Here is a 13,872-nt window from a genome sequence, read left to right as displayed (position 1 = left end):
CCTGCAGTCTGAGAGCGAAGCGCTCTATTGGGATGATATGGTACTATGAGGTCCCTAAGATAAGATGGGACCTGATTATTCAAAACCTTATAATCAATCAATTCAATTCAATCAATTTTTTTTTTTTATATATAGCGCCAAATCACAACAAACAGTTGCCCCAAGGCGCTTTATATTGTAAGGCAAGGCCATACATATAAGTAAGAAGAAGAATTTTAAATTCTATTCTAGAATTAACAGGAAGCCAATGAAGAGAGGCCAATATGGGTGAGATATGCTCTCTCCTTTTTTAGATATATTGCGTAAATGCAAAAAAGCAGTCCTACATATTTGTTTAATATGCGCTTTGAATGACATATCCTGATCAAAAATGACTCCAAGATTTCTCACAGTATTACTAGAGGTCAGGGTAATGCCATCCAGAGTAAGGATCTGGTTAGACACCATGTTTCTAAGATTTGTGGGGCCAAGTACAATAACTTCAGTTTTATCTGAGTTTAAAAGCAGGAAACTTAGAGGTCATCCATGTCTTTATGTCTGTAAGACAATCCTGCAGTTTAGCTAATTGGTGTGTCCTCTGGCTTCATGGATAGATAAAGCTGGGTATCATCTGCGTAACAATGAAAATTTAAGCAATGCTGTCTAATAATACTGCCTAAGGGAAGCATGTATAAAGTGAATAAAATTGGTCCTAGCACAGAACCTTGTGGAACTCCATAATTAACCTTAGTCTGTGAAGAAGATTCCCCATTTACATGAACAAATTGTAATCTATTATATAAATATGACTCAAACCACCGCAGCGCAGTGCCTTTAATACCTATGGCATGCTCTAATCTCTGTAATAAAATTGTATGGTCAACAGTATCAAAAGCAGCACTGAGGTCTAACAGAACAAGCACAGAGATGAGTCCACTGTCTGAGGCCATAAGAAGATCATTTGTAACCTTCACTAATGCTGTTTCTGTACTATTATGAATTCTAAAACCTGACTGAAACTCTTCAAATAGACCATTCCTCTGCAGATGATCAGTTAGCTGTTTTACAACTACCCTTTCAAGAATTTTTGAGAGAAAAGGAAGGTTGGAGATTGGTCTATAATTAGCTAAGATAGCTGGGTCAAGTGATGGCTTTTTAAGTAATGGTTTAATTACTGCCACCTTAAAAGCCTGTGGTACATAGCCAACTAATAAAGATAGATTGATCCTATTTAAGATCGAAGCATTAAATAATGGTAGGGCTTCCTTGAGCAGCCTGGTAGGAATGGGGTCTAATAGACATGTTGATGGTTTGGATGAAGTAACTAATGAAAATAACTCAGACAAAACAATCTGAGAGAAAGAGTCTAACCAAATACCGGCATCACTGAAAGCAGCCAAAGATAACGATACGTCTTTGGGATGGTTATGAGCAATTTTTTCTCTAATAGTTAAACTTTTATTAGCAAAGAAAGTCATGAAGTCATTACTAGTTAAGTTAAAGGAATACTCGGCTCAATAGAGCTCTGGCTCTTTGTCAGCCTGGCTACAGTGCTGAAAAGAAACCTGGGGTTGTTCTTATTTTCTTCAATTAGTGATAGTAGTAAGATGTCCTAGCTTTACGGAGGGCTTTTTTATAGAGCAACAGACTCTTTTTCCAGGCTAAGTGAAGATCTTCTAAATTAGTGAGACGCCATTTCCTCTCCAACTTACGGGTTATCTGCTTTAAGCTGCGAGTTTGTGAGTTTACCACAGAGTCAGGCACTTCTAATTTAAAGCTCTCTTTTTCAGAGGAGCTACAGCATCCAAAGTTGTCTTCAATGAGGATGTAAAACTATTGACGAGATACTCTATCTCACTTACAGAGTTTAGGTAGCTACTCTGCACTGTGTTGGTATATGGCATTAGAGAACATAAAGAAGGAATCATATCCTTAAACCTAGTTACAGCGCTTTCTGAAAGACTTCTAGTGTAATGAAACTTATTCCCCACTGCTGGGTAGTCCATCAGAGTAAATGTAAATGTTATTAAGAAATGATCAGACAGAAGGGAGTTTTCAGGGAATACTGTTAAGTCTTCAATTTCCATACCATAAGTCAGAACAAGATCTAAGATATTATTAAAGTGGTGGGTGGACTCATTTACATTTTGAGCAAAGCCAGTTGAGTCTAATAATAGATTAAATGCAGTGTTGAGGCTGTCATTCTCAGCATCTGTGTGGATGTTAAAATCGCCCACTATAATTATCTTATCTGAGCTAAGCACTAAGTCAGACAAAAGGTCTGAAAATTCACAGAGAAACTCACAGTAACGACCAGGTGGACATAGATAATAACAAATAAAACTGGTTTTGGGACTTCCAATTTGGATGGACCAGACTAAGAGTCAAGCTTTCAAATGAATTAAAACTCTGTCTGGGTTTTTATTAATTAATTAGCTGGAATGGAAGATTGCTGCTAATCCTCCGCCTCGGCCTGTGCTACGAGCATTCTGGCAGTTAGTGTGACTCGGGGTGTTATTATATCATTTAACAGGGACTTAGACAGAGAGACCTAATGTTTAATAGACCACATTTAACTATTTTAGTCTGTGGTGCAGTTGAAGGTGCTATATTATTTTTTTCTTTTTGAATTTTTATGCTTAAATAGATTTTTGCTGGTTATTGGTGGTCTGGGAGCAGGCACCGTCTCTACAGGGATGGGGTAATGAGGGGATGGCAAGGGGAGAGAAGCTGCAGAGAGGTGTGTAAGACTACAACTCTGCTTCCTGGTCCCAACCCTGGATAGTCACGGTTTGGAGGATTTAAGAAAATTGGCCATATTTCTAGAAATGAGAGCTGCTCCATCCAAAGTGGGATGGATGCCGTCTCTCCTAACAAGACCAGGTTTTCCCCAGAAGCTTTGCCAATTATCTATGAAGCCCACCTCATTTTGATGAAGATGTTGGCACAAAATTGTTAAGTAATAAAATAAAACATTTGGACATAGATCGACAATAGCTTTAAAATAATCAGTTTGATTGTACAACTTGAACTGCAACATTCAGTGAAATAAGTATAAAAATGTATTTAAACATCACAGAATTGAGATAATTTGCATTAACATTTCTGAGTAGAATGGAGGTATTTTATGATTTAAATGTGTATTAAATGTGTAAATGGTAAAAGTATACAAAACCACTTAATTAAATACTTCGCTAAACTTCAGTTAGTCTGATGATAAGTGTCTTGTGTGTACTTGGTAGTGGCTGAGTTGGAATTTCTTAAAAATAAATAAATTTAAATAAAAAATTATAATTGTTCTCTTTTTTTTAGATTAGCAAATCATTAGTTTTAGACTGTGGATGACTCCAAAGCATATTTCAGTTCTGTGAGCTGATCCTCGTGATGTGTAACTGAAATCAAGTTTAAACTACTACTATATTTATGACCAAAATGCCTGCAGCTTTGAACAGTGTTACAAACCCCCGGTCTCCCCTAACCGTTACAGCTTTGACCCCCTAAACAACAAACAACAAACAAACAAATATCACTCATTCGTTTTATCTTAAATTTTCATCTTCATTTCCACACCAGGAGCAACACACGCGTGCAATCTCGCGCACACGGACGGACTGACGGACACACACACACACACACACACACACACACACACCACACACACACACACACACACACACACACACACACGTGCACGGTGACATGGTTCCGGTAGGAGTGCGGTTGCAGATTCGGGAGTAAATCCAAACAGCTCGTGGGCTCACCTGAGCTGAAGTGGGATCCGAAGGCGAATCCGGAGCTGAAAACCACCGAGGACATGACGGCCAGGAGGAGCAGCATCGTAACCGCAGCACATCAGGCAGCCGCGTCTGTGGAGCCCACCTTCAGGTGCCCGTCCGAACCGGCCGCGGGGATCCCTCAGCGCGCGCCTTCATGTCTCCGGTTCGACCATTAATTTCTGCTCCCGGATCGGCTTTGCAGAGGAGAAAGTGCTGATGAAAAACATTCGAGTTGATCCAGAATTCCCCTCCACGTGACACCTGGACCCGGTCGCAGCCCGAACGGACGGTGATCAGAACATTTAAAAAACATACATACATACATATACATATATATATATACATATATTTGTTTGTTTTATTTTTGGGGTCTGATTGCTGCGGAGCTGTCCGCGGTGCTGAAAGCTACAGCGCCATCTTGGTCGGGAATGCGCCCGAACACAATTTATGGAGCAGTTTTTGCGCTCCGACCGCAAGGGGGAGGGGCTTCAGCGACGGCTGCGCAATTGGAAGATTAAATTTGTCCCAAAAGTATTTTAATACCTCTCTGCTAAAAAGCAGAGTGTCACATTTCCTGAGAGGGCCACTGGACAGAATGTTAGAGGATTCAGTCAAATAAAATGATCAGAATACAGGGGCTGATCTAGAAGGGGAGGGGCTCTGACCAAAGATGTGATAAAATATGGGAAATGTCTTGTATAAACAAAGACTGACGAACATTGCTGCATGCAGAATTATAAGATTTCCAGTGTTTAAAATAAAAATTGAGTCAGTACTTACCTTCTCAGATTGTCTTTGAATGCAGGGAAGAAGGAATAGAATTTTTTAATTTTCTGGAGGCCCATGCACCCAGACCTCCCGAGTAGGATTTGTGACTGCAGCACACCCAACCAAGTCAACATTCCCTCACCTTTCACCTGAAGCAAGATCCACCATTGACATATGGTGTATATGGAAAGTATTCACACCACTTTTTCCACATTTTGTAATGTTATGGCCTTATTCCAAAATGGAGTAAATTCTTTTTTTTTCCCTCAAACTACACAATACCCCATAACAATGTGAAAAAGTTTTTTTTTTCCCAAAACTGCCAAAAGATAGGTGCACCAATCTTGTTGCATTATATTCAAGAAGACTTGAGGCTGTAATTTCTGCCAAAGGTGCATCAATCAATCAAGGGTGTAAATACTTCTGTACATGTGCTTCTTAGGTTTTTTTTTATTTTTAATAAATTTGCAAAAAATAAAAAATCTTTCATGTTGTCATTATGGGGTGTTGTGAAGTTAGAGGGGAAAATTATTTAATTTATTTTGGAATATCGCTGTAATATACCAAAATGTGGAAAAGGTGGAGCGCTTGAATACTTTCTGGATGCACCGTAAGATCTCTCACTTTCCTCTTTAAGAACAATCTTGCTATGACAGCAAGAAGAATTCAAAGACCCAAGTCTAACACCCCATACTCTCATAAAATAAAAATTAATTTCTAAGCAACACCAAGAGCTCAAAGACCACAAAATCTCCAGTCTCCTCTCGTGACACCTTGCCAGAAAGGACACCCTCCAGTGTGCAGCAAAGACAATGAAAATGCCACAAAGCCCACACGGAGAATCCAGCACAACATAAAATACATACCAGCCATAAAATCAAGACGTCCAGAATAGAGGCAGATGTTCTCACTGGAAATTTAACAGATCCATTTGCACTAAACTTTCTGAGAAAATCTGATTTTTCAGGAATAAGAAATAAAATTAAATACTAACATTAAAAGCTAAGTTGTCTTTTGGGCCTTCAGTCGAGGTTTGAGTTGTTTTGTGGATGTTATTTTTTATACATCAATGAGTTGGACCTTCTGGCCTTGCTGGACAGATGTGATGCTCCAAACATGAACAGTTTTCTTTCTTACTTGGTTGTTGCAGGTTGAAGCTTCTCCACATCACACGTCTCTTCCATGAATTTTTATGAACTCTGTGTTGACGTGCTTCTGGAAGCCAAACATGCAGCCATGATGGTCTGCAGAGGTCTAAAAGAGAAGCAGCTCCTGTGAACAAGCTGAGATGTAAAACCAGAGAGAAACACAGCAGGATGCAGCTCAGATCCGCATTCTAATCCCATTGTTCATACATATTGGATGAGGGCCCCCTCCTCCATCGGACAGCATCCATTCTCTCCAGAGCCCCCTCCTCTGCCTCCTTCATCCTGCTCCACATCAGATCGGACTCTAGGCAACAGATGAAGTGGACTTCTCTGTCAGCATCACTCTGAGCTTCATTCTCACAGGCGGCACAGATGTCAAAAACATCTGTCTCCTCATAAATCCATTTCACCCCACTCTTTGTATGATGAACAGATGGTTAACATTTATTATTAAAAAACACGATCTAGTCACAGTCTTCAGCTTTACTCTGTGTGTACAAGATGTTCTGGCAGATCCTCTCTGAGTTGCTGTCAAAAGTGCAGAAAAAAAATGCTAATTGTGGCATAATGAGTCAACTCGTGGTTCACTTCAAAACACAACACAGGGTTCATGACACAAAACTGTGGAGAAATCTGGTGTGAACACAAACTATATAGATCTAAAAAAAATTAAATCTATATTTTCATATTTCTTTTTTAACCTGCACTGAGGATTTTGTTTGTTTGTTCGTAGTTATGAATCTTTTCAATAAAACCTGATAGAACAGTGAGGCTTGGTGACAAAGATCAGATCGCTACAGTTCAGAGGCAAATGGATTTGCTATCCTAGCCGCTCTGATCACAGACCAGTTTATTGAACTTAAAATCAATAAGGACTGATCCCAGTCCAGTCCAACTTATTGGACTGAAAATCTGTAACAACCTATCAAAGGTTAATTTATTGGACTAAAAATCTATAAGGACTGATCCCAGTCCAACTTATTGGACTTAAAATCTATAACAACCTATTAAAGATGAATTTATTGGACTTAAAATCTATAAGGACTGATTCTAATCCAACCTATTGTTCTTAAAATCAGTAACAACCTATCAAAGATTAATTTATTGGACTTAAAATCTATAACGACTGACCCCAGTCCAACTTATTGGACTTAAAATCTGTAACAAACTATCAAAAATTAATTTATTGGACTTAAAATCTATAAGGACTGACCCCAGTCCAACTTATTGGACTTAAAATCTGTAACAACCTATCAAAAAATTAATTTATTGGAATTAAAATCTATAAGAACTGACCCCAGTCCAACTTATTGGACTTAAAATCAGTAACAACCTATCAAAGATTAATTTACTGGACTTAAAATCTATAAGGGCCAATCCCAGTCCAATTTATTGAACGGAAAATCTATAAGAACTCATCCCAGTCCAATTTATTGGACTTAAAATCTGTAACAACCTATCAAAGATTAATTTATTGGACTTAAAATCTATAAGGGCCGATCCAGTCCGATTTACTGAATGTAAAATCTATAAGAACTGATGCCAGTCCAATTTATTGAACTTAAAATCTATAAGGGCCTATCCCAGTCTAACTTATTAAAATCTGTGACAACCTATCAAACATTAATTTATTGGACTTAAAATCTATAAGAATCCCAGTCCGACTTATTGGACTTAAAATCTGTAACAACCTATCAAAGATTAATTTATTGGACTTAAAATCTATAAGGGCCGATCCCAGTCCAATTTATTGAATGCAAAATCTATAGGAACTGATCCCAGTCCGATTTACTGAACTTAAAATCTATAAGGGCTGATCCCAGTCCAATTTATTGAACAGAAAATCTATAAGAACTGATCCCAGTCCAATTGATTGAACTTAAAATCTGTAAGAATTGATCCCAGATCAATTTATTGGATTTAAAATCTGCAAAAACCAATCCCATATCAGTTTATTAAACCAAAAACCTGTAGGATTTGATCCTATATCAGCGCTAAAACCTGTAAAATATCAAACCTAAAACTTCTAAGAACTAATTCCAGATATGTCAGTTAAAACTAAAACTGAACTGATCCCAGATAAATTGAATCAAACTAAAACTTGTTTATAATGGTTTAAGGTTTCAGCAGAATTACTCAAAATGGGTTTTTAAGCATTCTTCAGCAAGCTTCACTCTCATTAATTAGAAAACCTCAAATTTTGCCCTTTATTGAGAGCTGGATCAAGCTTTTGGCTCCATTAAACTTTCTTTTAAATCGCAAAATGGTCATTTTTATAAATTTGAATAAATTTCTCAAATGCCTTGTCAACACTGATCTTCATAAAAGCAGGAAGGCTTTGCTTTTGTTTTTGGATTTGTTGAGAAAACGCTCACCATCAAGCTGTGGTTGATTTCAATGGCGTTTCTTGTAAGAAATAAAGGTTCCAAAGAGTCAGAGATTTTTCAGCCTCTTCAGGTTTTGCTCTATTCTTTGTTGTGCCACGTTGGACCCTGTAGCCTGAAACTGACCTGATAAACTTAATGTGTCATAATAATTTAAAGAAAACTGATTTAGTTTAACCCTGAATGCATCATTAAAACCTGCAGCCAGACTTGATGTCAAACCTTTAACTGAAAAGTCAATATTTTTGTACAGTCTTTAATTCTGATTGAGTTTCATCAGTTGTATATTTGTAGAATTGTTCATTTCTGTCATTGAATCATCATTTCAGCTGCAGATTCTGTCTACGTTGCGTCACAGCTGCAGTCTGACAAAGAAGAGGACAGAGAGCTGGAGGAAGGATGGCGTTTAGATTGTAGGTACAGTTCCACATTTTTGACTGTTTGATATCTCTGACAGGAAGAGTCCGCCTACGTCTTTTTATTTCCCTACCACCTCCTCCTCCTCATTTCTTCATCTCGCCGTGTCGTTTTCTGCTCTCTCAAACACTATGTGGCATCTCTGCTGTTTCCCTGGAAAACAGGAAGGAGAGGATAAGATGGATGGGAAAGAATTTCTCCACTCACATCAAATGCGCCCAGCGCTGGACTAAACACAGCTCCAACAATAAAATGATATTGTTAATGTTGCTGATGACAACTAATTACACCTGCTGAGCATCATACAGGTCACATGAAGCAGAAATCGAATTAACAGCATCGAGGCCAACGGCCTCAACACCAAATGAGCAGAGAGGGAAAATTAATCAATTATGAATTTTCATTAACAAGTGACCAACAGTGTTTAATTCAGAAACGTAACCAGAAAGCAAATAATAGCCTGAAATAAAATTGCAATTTAACAAGATGACTATAAGAGGATTTAGAGTGCATACTTTACAGGATTAATCGATTGTCTTCTGGTATGAAACCAAACATTTAAAAACAGTTTATTAATATGAATAAAATGCTGCTAGAAACCAACAACAAACACCTTTGACTGATAATTAACTCCTCAAACCACAGCCAGTCCTCAGATTTAACAGGTCCATTCATTTTGTTAAAAGCCGTTATTTCTTGTCACCGACAGACAAACTCGACCAGCACTCACTGCAAAGGAACAGAGGACATCTGCTAGATTTGGATCAACGTCTGGATTTGGGTCACACTTGTGTACAATCATGCTTTTTTTCCCCTTCACTGCAACATCATGTGTTTTACTGAGGGTACATCGTTCTGTCCTTTATCTCCATCATATCTTTGCGATGTCATAAGGTGAGACTAGAAAACAAGGGATATCATAAGAAGAAGAGGATTTATGGCACATCTGAGCAATATTTGAATAATTCTTCCCTGAACCAAAAACAGTCTGCCCACAGAATGTTGTTTGAAAGTATCCACTTACTGAGAGAGATGGGTAATCATGTGACTCTCTTCTGTCAGTTAGCCAATGGAATTTGGAGCACAACCGACTCCATCTCCATCCTCACCTGATCATTCAGAGCCCTCCTTGGGGAGGGTGGTGCTCTGAGCCCAGTTTAACGGCTCCCTAAGAGGCAGCGTTCACTCTGCAGGAGGGCAGCTGCAGATAGTTCCTCCTCTGTGCTTTCACTGAGGCGCCGTTAGAAACCCAAACACATCAGGACAGTCTAGAACCTCAGCCCGCAGTCACCGTGTTCTGGGGTCACACAACCATTTCTGCATTTGACCCCAGTAGATGACCACAAGATACAAAGTTATGATTTAGAACACAGGATCCTTTGGAAAGATAAATTTAGGGGAAAAAATTCAATTTACTACAAATATTTCAAATTAATGCAATATACAAACTTCTCTTACAGTGTGTGGTGTGTGTGTGTGTGTGTGTGTGTGTGTGTGTGTGTGTGTGTGTGGGTGTGTGTGTTGTGTGTGTGTGTGTGTGTGGTGTGTGTGTGTGGGTGTGTGTGTTGTGTGTGTGTGTGTGTACATAATGCATCCAGAAAGTATTCACAGGGCTTCATGTTTTTTCCAGATTTTGTTTCAGCCTTATTCCAAATGACTGAAATTCATTTTTTCCTCAAACTTCCTATACACAATACCCCTAATGACAAACAATAATGACATGTGAAAAGGTTTGTTTTTTGTTTTGTTTTTTTGTTTGGTTTTTGTTTTGCAAATTTATTAAAAATAAAAAGACTAAGAAATCACATGTACATAAGTATTCACAGCCTTGTCATGAAGCTCAAAATTGAGCTCAGGTGCATCCTGTTTCTACTGATCATCCTTGAGATGTTTCTTGGCCGCACGTCTAAACTGTGTGATCAGGGAGAAGGGCCTTAGTCAGGGAGGTGACCAAGAACCTGATGGTCACTCTGTCAGAGCTCCAGCATTACTCTGTGGAGAGGAGAACCTTCCAGAAGGACAACCATCTCTGCAGCAATCCACCAATCAGGCCTGTATGGTAGAGTGGCCAGATGGAAGCCACTCCTAGAGTTTGCCAAAAGGCACCTGAAGGACTCTCAGACCATGAAAATTAATTATCTGGTCTCATGAGACAAAGATTGAACTCTTTGGTGTGAATGTCAGACATCATGTTTGGAGGAAACCAGGCACCATCCCTACAGTGAAGCATGGTGGTGGCAGCATCATGCTGTGGGGATGTTTTTCAGCAGCAGGAACAGGGAGACTAGTCAAGATTGAGGGAAAGATGAATGCAGCAATGTACAGAGACAGCCTGGTTGAAAAACTGCTCCAGAGCGCTCTTGACCTCAGACCAGGGCGACGGTTCATCTTTCAGCAGGATAATGACCCTAAGCACACAGCCAAGATACCAAAGGAGTGGCTTCAGGGACAACTCTGTGAATGTCCTTGAGTGGGCCCAGCCAGAGACCAGACCTGAATCTGATTGAACATCTCTGAGAGACTGATAAGGCTGTGCACCAACACTCCTCATCGAACCTGATGGAGCTTGAGAGGTGCTGCAAAGAGGAATTGTGCAAAACTGCCCAAAGATAGGGCGCACCAAGCTTGTGGCATCATATTCAAGAAGACTTGAGGCTGTATTCCTGCCAAAGGTGCATCAACAAAGTATTGAGCAAAGGGTGTGAATACTTATATACATGTGATTTCTTCGTTTTTTTATTTTGCAGAAATTTATAAAAACTTCTCAAAAATGTTTTTCACATTGTCATTATGGGGTGCTGTGAGTAGAATTTGAGGAAAAAAAACTATATACCCCATTTGGAATAAGGCTGTGACATAACAAAATGTGGAAATAGTGAAGCAATGTGAATACTTTCTGGATGCACTGTATAAAGGGGGCTTGACCTAAGAACAGAATATAAAATAATTCAAGTTTCAAATAGAAGAAACAGAATTTTAACATTGTATTTATATGCACAGTGTCCTTCTGTTACTGCGAGCTAAATGTAGAAGCTGGAAATGGTTTGTGCTCTGCAAAATCTGAGCCACTGACAAACAGTGATGAACGACTGTGCATGCTGCCTTTCCATGACTCAGCAGAATATGGCTGCAGCGAGCTCGAGGCCTTGTGTGCGTCTTCCCTCAGCAATGCTGAGCAAATAATGAGAGAGCACACAGGAAGAGTATTAAGATGTCTGACAATTACTGTGCAAACACAAAGTCCACTGGGAAAAGAGGATCTGACAATATGTCTGAAATATTTGTTTTTGTTTGACTTTAGAGCCAACGCCCCCTGCTGGTTGCATGTAGGTGATTTTTTTTTTTTACAGGCAATAATTCGATTAAACTGCGCCATTTTCAGGGCTGCTGCAAAAGTAAACCTGAGATACACTAATGATCACCTCAACTAATCAATATTTAAAGCAGGGTTTCACCAAACTGCCAAGCATCAATAGTACCCTGGTGGGTAGAAAACGGGCCAGCCCACTTTGGCACAGTTTCAGTCTGTGCTTGTGCTGTTCCTGTTGTGTGGGCCGCCAGAAGAGGAGGTACTGCTGGCCCACCACCAGAGGGCGGCCTGCCTGAAGTGCGGGCTTCAGGCACGAGGGGGCGCTGCCGCCTTACAGGAACAGCCGAGGTGACAGCTGTCACTCATCAACTATGACAGCTGTCACCGATCATCTGCACTTCACCCCGGATAAAAGCAGGATGACCTCCACCACGTCGCCGAGATATCGTACTTCTTGGAGGTAACTTTCTCTGCCTGCGTATTGTACTAATTGATTTCAAGAGCTACTTTGTTGCAGCTGTCTACCCAGAGGACCGGCGTGGGCCGCGACTGTTTCGTTCTACGTCCCACCAGATAAGTGGTACTCAGACGCTGCACGAGTGTTGTTAGAGGTGGAGGTGGAATTCCCACCGTTGTTGTTACAGGGTGTACACACACCCACACTTGACTGTCTTGCTCTTCGCCAGCAGTACCAGATCCGACACGCTGAGACGGTGGCCACCTGGGGAATTCAGGACCTGGCGGCTCCAGTATTCTTCGGGTTCGGTGGCGGTGGAAATCGTGTGGTTCCGGTTCATCTCCAGACGGACGTCTCCTATCGTCGAGCCTGCCCACACGACACCTTTATCCATTGACTTGTATTTATTCTATAATCTGCTGTGTGTGGTTGTGACATTCACAACAGTAAAGTGTTTCAAATTTAACTCCCTCTATTGTCCGTTCATTTGCGCCCCCTGTTGTGGGTCCGTGTCACTACACTTTCCCAACAGTTCCACCAGTTCCCACATTCAGCAGGTTCTACTTTCTGGAGCGATTTGCTTGACAAAGAAATAATCCATTATTATGATGGTTTTCCAACTCATACAAAATTATAAATATATTTTAAAAATACCATCTTGTGTTATGTGAACAAAGTAAGGGTAAAAACACAACTTCAGATGGAAAAAAGTTTATTTTCTGGCAGGGCTACAAATTTTTTTTGGGGGGGGGGGTTCAGCCCCTTGAATCTCCACTCTTATGCCACCGATGAATGTTTTGTAAATCTACGAAAACTCACGCCAATGTGCAGAGAAAGGTGAGATCAGTCCAGGAACTGGGAGCTGATTTCAGGTTCTGTGGACCGACACAGATGAAAGTCTGTACATACGACAGGCCGGATGCACATCTGCTTTGTATACATGTCAAAGGCGGCGGGGTTTGTTCTGCAGATGCTGCTCTGTGACCTCTGCTGTGATCAGTGTTCTAGAGAAAATTATGCAGACTTTTCACTGCATATATTTTATTCAACGCACATGTTGGCACACACGTGCACATGCATGCATGAGCTGCTGTTATATAACGTGCAGAAGAAAAACAGTGCGTGCACAGCAGCATTTCTGCTTGAACATGTGCTGAACAGGCAGCAAAACAGACTAGCCGCCTGCTGTGAGGCCTGCAGGAAGTCGAAACGGCCTCTTTGAACACTTCTGATCAAAGCAGCCGCACGATGTGAGGAATATTTTTCTGTGCGTCATCTCAGCCTTTGCTTCGTCTTTATAGAGTAGCTACAGATCAGGTGGCTCTGACTGAATATGGAATATTACAAATGGCAGAATTCAAAATACTGGGTTAATTCTCCGGTAACGGCATTACACTGACAGTAAAGTCTGGCCATGTTTTAATTACCATAAAAAAATTGCTCTGGTTGTAATTCCGTTACTGCAGAATTACCCTTTGTCACAAAAAATTAAATTACTATAAATTAGAAAGTGGCAGACAGACTGCAAACCTTCACCAAATGACAAAGAAGAGGCATTTGAATTGTGTATTAGCAGGATATCTATAGAATTTTATGACATCATAAGGTGGATTCAAAACATCACCATCTCCTC

The sequence above is a fragment of the Thalassophryne amazonica genome, chromosome 18, assembly GCF_902500255.1.
Source record: "Thalassophryne amazonica chromosome 18, fThaAma1.1, whole genome shotgun sequence".
Lineage (NCBI taxonomy): Eukaryota > Metazoa > Chordata > Actinopteri > Batrachoidiformes > Batrachoididae > Thalassophryne > Thalassophryne amazonica.
The sequence above is the reverse complement of the archived record's forward strand: the minus strand, read 5'-3'. Positions refer to the sequence as shown.